At 38.1% G+C, this 9458-nt stretch overlaps 2 long non-coding RNA genes across 2 annotated transcripts; both read right to left on the bottom strand.

Moving 5' to 3' along the window:
- Positions 1-670: 670 nt before the first annotated feature.
- Positions 671-1407, bottom strand: LOC126598524 (uncharacterized). Its single transcript, XR_007614871.1, has 3 exons — positions 1201-1407; positions 989-1087; positions 671-762 (listed from the first exon to the last, which is right to left on the bottom strand). It is a non-coding gene; the product is annotated as an uncharacterized LOC126598524 (long non-coding RNA).
- A 1814-nt stretch (positions 1408-3221) lies between these two features.
- Positions 3222-4373, bottom strand: LOC126598523 (uncharacterized). The gene is made up of 3 exons (XR_007614870.1): positions 4077-4373; positions 3794-3952; positions 3222-3677 (listed from the first exon to the last, which is right to left on the bottom strand). It is a non-coding gene; the product is annotated as an uncharacterized LOC126598523 (long non-coding RNA).
- Positions 4374-9458: the final 5085 nt, after the last annotated feature.

Below are 9458 nucleotides of genomic sequence, written 5' to 3' on the forward strand. Positions count from 1 at the left end.
CACTCCACTAATGGCAGATTGCATGTGCAAGGCTTCTCCTTCCTTTGGACTGCACGGCACTCCTTCTTTCTCCGCCTTTAGTGGCTGCACAAGGTGGATGAATGGTTATGGAAGGATGTAGGAATGGTTTGGGGAAGAGGATGGTGCGGCAAGGTTGAATTTGGGCAGAAAGTTGGGAGTTTGGGGATGGAAGGCTGCGGCAAGGTGGGAAATAGGGTTTTGGACGAATTTCTGAATATGGAGAGGGTCTTCTTCGGCCAAGGGAGGTAAAACACATATATATAGGCAGCCAAACCCTAAAGAAATCAGGTTAGACAAATGGGCTAGGGTTTAGGTGCGGCTAGGGTTAGGAAATCCACCAAAAACTAGGGTTTCTAGAACATTAGGTGCGGCATGGGCTTAGGGTAAGTAATCAGATTTTTTTCATGTGAACAAGGCCTAGGTGCGGCTGATTAAGTGGGCTAGGGTTAGGGTTAGGTGCGGCATAGGTCCAAGAGGCAAAGATGGGTCATCCAAAAGCCCAAAGCCAAGAATAGAAACTCTCGAAAATGGAAACCTCCAAGAATAGAAACTTCCAACTTTAGAAACTTTAGTTGCCAATTCCGACTTCTTTGTTCTTTACTTTCATTTCTTCATTTCTTAAGCTCCCTCGACCTTCAAACTCGTCCATTCCTTGTTCCAAGCATGTACTTTTCAATCCAAGCTCACTTTTGCTCTAAAATGCTCCATTTTGCCATCTTTTATGTCATATGCCCTTTGAACCTGAAAACACATGAAAGTAGCTCAAAAGACTACTTTAATTAAGAAAACATAACGAAAATGCATAAGAACTAGCTAACTAAGGCGCATAAATATGCTCCTATCATATATGAGACGGCTCAAACAATAATCTTTGCCCTTGATATTAAACTAGATTAGTTTAACATGTGAAATGTCCGTAAAGTATCATCATATGATTGGTTTTAGGGTAGATTTCCAACATATATACCTTCCGCCGTGCCTCCATCCTATATGGGAAAGACTTCGAACCCGAATGGTAGAGAAGAGTCTTCTTTTCCCGATTGATCTTATTCGCCTTCGCCTTCTACTGTTATACACAAAATAAATGTATTAGTTGTAATATTTAAAGAAAAAAAAAGTAATAAACATTAGTAAAAATTTAAAAAAGTAAAATTAAAGAAGTCTTATTTAAAACTGCACCACATAGCCCGGCTCCTAAAAATGAAGCAAAGCCAAACCCAACTATCTTCTCGGTCCACGAACTCCTTTGGGCAACCCTCCTCGCAAGCGACCTACAGATCATCAAACATCTCGAAATGCCGGTGCAGGTCAGCTTTCTACTGCTTGTAAAGTTCGGAGAAGAGCCGATTGAGGTACGCCAACATGTCCTCGTTGATGTTATTAAAATTGTAGTTTGTCTGCAATGTAACAAATATTATGAAAGTATTAGTAATAAAAGACATTAACAAATATAAATATATAAATTGTACCTGAAAAGCTTATGTGACGATACTTGTAGACAAATGATTGAACATCGTGTTTTTCACCTCCTCCAGCATCGCCTTCCAAGACTTCCACCACATAGGGCAAAAGGTCTGCACGACATGCCCAATGTCAAGGACCAATGCACTATGATGCTCCGCCGTTGGTGTGGCCCGATGTCGCTCATTATATTCGATTGTGATACAATCGTTGGTCACTCGGGTGGCCTTCACCATCTTCAATTGCCGACAAGGTCCTCAGGTGTTTTTCTTGGTTGCAAAGAAATGAAAAATTAACGTTAATCCAAAACTAATAACAAATCCAACCAAAATTTTGGCAAAACCTCCATATAATTAAAACATTTCCCAAAACCCTGAAAATAACATAAACAATATATGTATCCAACACAATGATCACAACTGTTTAATAATGGGTTCTGAACAATGACAATAATAATATATATATATATATAATGTTGATGCACAAAATCAGTGAGGACTTTGGTACAACAGAAAGTGTCAGGTTTTGTGATCTTCGCTTGGTTGCTTCGGTCACTAGTGAGGATAAGTATGTAAATGAATAGAGACAGAGAAGTAAACACAAGATATACGTGGTTCACCCAGATTGGCTACGTCCACGGAGTAGGGGAGTTCTCATTAATTGTGAAGGGTTTACACAAATACATAGGTTCAAGCTCTCCTTTTGTGAGTTCTAGTGAATAGTTTAGTACAAAATGACATTAGAGATTATTGTGGGAGAATGATCCCTATTTATAGAAGAGAGTTTCTAGTTTTGTTCTGACATTGACATGTGTCGTGTTATGATTGGCTTCTGATGTTGACACCTGTCGCGCTGTGATTGGCTTCTGATGTCGACACGTGTCACATTGTGATTGGCCTCCTGGTTGAAGGGAAGCTCTTATGGGTCCTTGACGATATAACGTTGACCGGTGCTTAGTAGTTTCGGGATTGGTCAAGTATGGTACAAACATATAATAACTTTTTAATCCTTAAATGACATAACTTAACAAACTGAACCTAAAATAACAAAACTAAGTTAACATGGGAATGAAGGAGTTAATTGGGATAGTATACTTGGCTATGGACCCGAGGTATTGGTTGTCGATCCCAATGGTGACATCTGCTCTGGAGTGTGGGGGCACTGTTGAGCATGTCGAGCACTAACACGTAACACCACCGAAGAAGTTGAAGGTGCCAACGCCTATGGGATTGGAGGACCAACTGGGTCAACCAGATTCACTAGCCTATGGTCCATCTCTGCTGGAGCAGTGGCGGCAGTAGTAGGAGGTGTAGTCGTCATTGCCTTTTGGCTTCTAATGAGCTGTGACACCTACAAAATTGGAAATAAACCATTACAACCCTAAATCTAACTCACTATCCTAATTCGAAACCCAAATTTAAGAACCCTAATTCAAAATCAAGTAACACCTAACTTAAGTACCCTAAATCTCACCCCGTAAATTAAGCACCCTAAATCTAACCCCGAAGCCCTAATTCTAACCCTTTACTTATAATTAATAAACCCTCAAATTTAAGAGGGAGTGTTACGCTAATCAGGGCCGGTCCTGAGTTTTTTGGTGCGCAGTGCGAAAGTCCAAAATGTGCCCTTTTTAGTAAACATATGTTTAAAATAAATATTTTGCGAGGTTAATCACATGTATGTGTAAAAAAAATCATCACTAGTAGCATGCAAAATGCCTTCCAATTTCTATATGTATGTGCAAAATTTTTCACATCAACCAAATTATGATTAAAAAAAGATGGAAAATCACATATACGCAGAACGCATTAAACACATCCAATACATCCCAATCCAATCACATATTCATCCAATCATATAAAATAACATATCCCACTAAATTAATCTCAACTGCATACCATGTGAACCACCAAGTTGTTGAAGAGAAGAGCATGCAAGAACCGGCGGTGCAACTCCGGTGACCAGTTTCGCCTTCGTCTCCCTGTCCATCTTTCTCTTTGTTCTTGTTGTTCCCACCACTGTCTCCATTCACGGTGTCCGTGGTGGAACTAGTAGCCGGAGCCGAAGAAGGTTCTTTAGCCACTGGTCAATTTGTCTTTCCAATGCTTTTTTTTTCCTTTGGAAAGGCTGAAAAGCACCCCATTTCTCTTCATCTCCATCACTATAGCCTTTAACTTGCTCCTCCTGCCATTACCCTACACCTAAAAATCAATACTTTCCACTTCTTCACCTCAAATTTTATAAGCAACCAAACAAAAGGGCAGTCACAAAATTTACTAAAATTGATGAAGGTGGAGTCTTTTTTTTATACCTCTTCGAGTGGTGCATCTGGAGTTGTATGAAATCCGTGTTAATGGAATGAATTCCTCAAAAACATGCCCCTCACTTGAAGTCTGCTCAGAACACTTAGATTGTCCATGCAGGTAATTTGCGGTTGCATCTGAAATCTGCTGCTTGCACCTCTCAATAGCTACAAAAAAACCCCAATTTTGAAAACAGAAACCAGAACAATTCAAGCAAAAGAAACGAAGCTTCCGACTTAGAACACAAAAATTAAGCTGAAATTTAAGAAGGGTTTGTGTTCTCCGTAGTACCTTGGGCTTAGGCAGTTGGGTGACAAGCTCCAAGCAGAGGGAGCTCCCTTTGAAAAACTTGAATCTTATGCCTCTCCTCCATGCCCAAAACCTGGACGACTTGTCCCCTTCAGATACCCTTTATGTTATATTGATTTTTAATCCCCAAAACCTGGACAAGTTATCGCCTACAACCTTTATTTTGGGCTTTGGACAAATTTTTTTTTTATACCTAATTATTTGGATTTTGTTTTTTGGGTGCCCCATTCAACTTTGGGCCCTGGACAATTGCCCCTGTTGCACTGCGCCTGGGCCGGGCCTGACGCTAATCAACGATTTACTATCAAAGTGGGATTGAACTCAAACATCCGGCCAAACTACACCTACCCTTATACTCATAGTCTAACCATATGTACAAAATATGCGGCACTGTGTGTGGCCCCTTCGACAAACAATGAAATCTAAGTGTTTTATGTAACCCAAATGCTTCATGTATTCCCATTACGTATCCACGAGATTGAAGAAAAAGAGAAGAAGACGATTAGTACCTTTCTTACGTTTGTATCTTCAGTTTTTAAGTTCACATGATGCAAGAATGATGAAACGCAAAAGGAAAAATATAATGCAATGTGTTTGGAAGAGAAACTTACATATCATGTACACTTCTACTTATTCTCATTCTCTTATATTTTTCTTGTGTGATTCAACAAGTGCATTGCTTGTAAGAGAGAAACCCAATAATTACTACATCGCAGAAAAATACGGTACTTGTTTGCTGGTTTATTTGTCCCACAATTACTGGAAAAAAACTTAACATATTTGCTAATATATCCAATAGCAGAATTTAGTTTTCTTTATTTTACACCATTCAAAATATTACCATACGTGGGTTCAATGCGATAATTTTTCATTGTATTTTGGCCTTTTTGTTCACTAGGATGTAGGATCAGTTTAATCAGCCTTTATCATTATCTTTATCATCTAGTTTCTACAGCATCGATTGAATGCAGATACTAATAATAAAAAATTCTCACGAGACATTATAATTACAGTTACTATTCTTATTCAGCTAGTATCGAGGCAAAGAAAATTCACAACAAATGATTCTGAAGAAATATTCGTCACATCATTTTCAGTGTCCAATTCCTCATCATCATCGATAGGTACGTCACCATCATAGCGCGGAAGATTACCGAGGTCAATAGTGATTGATTGAATCGGTATTTCAATTGAAAATACTCCTATCTGAAATGGTTCTTGGATAAGATTAGTATCTTGGAGTGTTTCCACACCAATTTCCATCGAAGATTCTAGCTGTTGCTCAGCGACATTGTTGATGTCGTCGTCAGTTGGGTGATGTGATATAAATTAGCACTCAAACTTAAACCCTCTTTTTGATAATTGTAGTATGGACAAGTAGGGATAGTTCTAGGCCGAAGATTAAGAGGGACTGCTAATCTACTCAAATTAGACTCAATTATACTTAACTAGACTTAAAAACACTAAACAAGAATCTTATGACTCAAAACTGACTCAAACTACTCAAAACTACACAAAACAAATAAATTGACTCAAAACTAACGCTAAGGATGACTTTGGACCAAATTTGAACTAAAAAGACTCAAAACATTAAAAAGACACCAACTGGACAGATTCTAAACTAAGAACACGAAATATAAAGGGGGGTTTTGTTTTTGACGAATCAAATGCTTAACCTAAGTTACTTGCATAAAACAAACTAATTGCTACGAATTTAGGGTGTTTTAAAGGTGAATGGCTAGCTAGAGGGTCCTTCTCCATACATGACACATATGCATACGAATCGATTTCCAGTTACTCTTCTTATAAACTGATGTGAAATAAAACAGCACTCAAATTATACCCTCTTATTGACAATTGTAGTAAAGATGTAAGTAGGGATCGTTCTAGGCTGGGGATTAGGAGGGATTGCTAATCTACTTAAAACTGACTCAAAAATATAAAAACTAGGCTTGAAAACACCTAACTAGACTCAAAGAACTCAAAACAAACTAAAAAAACTCAAAATAGCACAAAACAATCAAAGAGACTTAAAACAGATTCTAGGGAGTTATTTGGATGAAATTTGGCTTTTACTTGACTCAAAATACTTAAAAACACAAGTGTGGACATATTCTAACTAATTTGACTTAACAAAGCAAAGGGGATTGGGTTTTGGACGAATTTGAGGTAAAACAAGTAAACTAAAGACTTAAACAGATTTTGGCTGATGTGAAAATTAACTTGACACACAAATTAAACCCTATGGATGACAATTGTAGTATATGAGCAAATAGGGATCGTTCTAACCGGGGATTAACTAGGGCTGCTAATCAATGTAAAACTGACTCAAGAACATAAAAATATAATGTAGAACACTAAACTAGACTCGATTAATGCAAAACTAGGGTTTAAAACACCTAAACAAACTAAAAACTCAAAACAGCAACTAAAAGGCTCAAAACTGCCTTAAAACCACTTTCTGGGCAGTTTTGAGTACCTAACACTAGTTTGGACGAATTTGGACTATGACTTGACTCAAAACACTTAAAAACACAACTAAATGGATTTCTAACTAATCTAACACTTTAAAATAAATGGGGGAATGATTTTGACGAAATTAAAACTTTAAAACTCAAACTTTAAAAACAAATGTAAAGCAAAACAGATTGTGATTAAATAGAATGGTGAGAAGCTAGTTAGAGGGTTCCTTATCCACACATGAACATATGCATACAACTCAATCTCCAATGACTCTTTCAACAAACCATGAATGACAATGCCCCAAATTAACTAGATTGCACCAATTAATTCTCAGATTTCCCTAGATTCATTGAATTGAATGGAATACGCATTACAACCAAATTATTCTTATCAAGGACCCTAACTATGGAATACGCATGATAGAGACACATATCAAAGATCATTAAGTTCAATGGAAATCATAAGCATTGACGAGGCATTCATAACTATGGAATACGCATGTTACTCTTGCCTAGGATTTACTTAACACAATCGTGACTAGCGACTTTCACTACTTATGAATATAAGTTAATAACGATTAGGTGAAATTCCCTTATACCCTAGCATCAAGTTTAAGCATGCAAATTAAGTGTCGACCCTCAACCCACATACATAAACAAGTTATCAATCAAATAGATAAGTAAATCACATTCACAATTTCTGAAATCATAATTGGAAGAAATCAAATCATATAAAACATATGTCCATGGCTTCAAATTCACCTCTAACTGGCTTCAAATTCACCTCTAACTAAAAAGAAATTAGTTCCACATGTCTAACATAATTGAACAACAATTTAAATTAAACATGAAAACAGAAACAAAGAAAGAAAGAACTCCAAACACTCCACTAATGGCAGATTGCATGTGCAAGGTGTCTTCCTCCTTTGGACTGCACGGCACTCCTTCTTTCTCCTCCTTTGGTGGCTGCACAAGGTGGTGATGGTGGTGGGAAGGCACGGCTATGGTGGATGGATGGTTATGGAAGAGGGTAGAAGGGTTAAAAGGACTAGGGAGGCACGGCAAGGACTTAGAACTAGGGAGAATGGGATTGGTGGTTGTGGCAAGGGTTTAGAATGATTTTCTGGAGTGAATGGATGATATGGGGGGTGATCTCTCTTCGGCCAAGGGTTAGAATGAATATATATAGGCACTTAAAAACCCTAGCAATCAGATTTTGCAAGGGAAAAGGCCTAGGGTTCGGCTGGTTTAGTGGGCTAGGGTTTAGGCTTCTAGAATGCCTTGCAAGGCAAGGAAATCAGAAATTTTAAAGGCCTAGGTGCGGCAAATTAGTGGGCTAGGGTTAGGGTTTGTAGATAGGGCTTCTAGAAAGCCCAAAACCAAGAATAGAAACTCTCGAAAATGGAAACCTCCAAGAATAGAAACTTCCAACTTTAGAAACTTTGGTTTCTAATTCTGAATTCTTTGTTCTTCATTTCTTAAGCTCCTTTGCCCTTCAAACTCGTCCATTCCTTGTGCTCCAAGCATGTACTTTCCAATCTAAGCTCCATTTTGCTCCAAAAAGCTCCAATTTGCATCCTTTTATGTCATATGCCCTTTAAGCCTGAAAACACATGAAAGTAGCTCAAAAGACTACTTTAACGACGAAAACATAACGAAAATGCATAAGAACTAGCTAACTAAGGCGCATAAATATGCTCCTATCAATTTGATAGGAGCATATTTATGCGACTTAGTTGGCATGTTCTTAAGCATTTATGTTGTTTTTCTTTAGTTATTTTAGTGTTTAAAGTCATTTTCGTGCAATTTCAGGTTTAGAGACGAAGTATGCAAAGAAGTGCAAAATGGAGCATTTTAGAGCAAAATTGAGCTAGAATGGAGTGTATGCTAATGGAGCATAAGGAATGGACGAGTTTGAAGGTCAAAGGAGCTTAAGAAATGAAGAAATGAAAGTGAAGAACAAAGAATTCAGATTTGGAAACCAAAGTTTCTAAAGTTGGAAGTTTCTATTCTTGGAGGTTTCCATTTTCGAGAGTTTCTATTCTTGGTTTTGGGCTTTTAGATGACCTAAACCCTAATTCCTTGTGGACCCTAACCCTAGCCGCACCTAGGCCTCTAGAATATCTGATTTCCTTGCCTTGCAAGGCATTCTAGAAGGCCCATCTCTAAACCCTAACCCTAGCCGCACCTTAGGCCTTATTCCCACTAAAAATCTGATTGTTTTAACCTAATTTCTGGTGGATTTGGGCTTCTAGAAACCCTAATCTGATTACCCTAGGGTTTTGGATGCCTATATATACTCATTATAACCCCTAGATCAGATGACCACCTCTCATACACAATCATTCACGCCAAAAATCTGCCCTTGCATTATGCCGCACCTTCCCATCACCAAAATCCCAAAATTCTGCCCAAAAATCATCCCTAGCCGTACCCCCATCAACCCTAAACCTTTCCCTACCATTCCCCATCCATTCTACACCCTAAATACTACCCAAAACCTGTTATAAACTTCTCTGCCGCAGCAAGGAGGAAAGGGAAATCATTGATGATCTTGCTGCCAAGTTGGAGCCTTCTAGGTGTTTTCTTTCTTTGGGTTTTAATTTCTAAATTTATGTATCTTTGCTTTGCGAGTATGAGGAACTAAACCCCCCTTGGCTAGGGGGGGATTCGAAACCATGTTTATGCTTGCTATATGATTTGATTACTTCTAATTGCGTTTCATAAGTTGTGATTTCAATTTGCTTATCTATGTGAATTAAAACTTATTCTTGTATGTTGATTGAGGGTCGACACTTAGTTTGCATGCATGAATTTGATGCTAGGATATAAGGGAATTTCACCTAATCGTTATGAACTTATATTCACAAGTAGTAAAGGTTGTTGATCACAATCGTGTTAA

Source organism: Malus sylvestris, chromosome 14 (assembly GCF_916048215.2).
Source record: "Malus sylvestris chromosome 14, drMalSylv7.2, whole genome shotgun sequence".
Classification (NCBI taxonomy): Eukaryota; Viridiplantae; Streptophyta; class Magnoliopsida; order Rosales; family Rosaceae; genus Malus; species Malus sylvestris.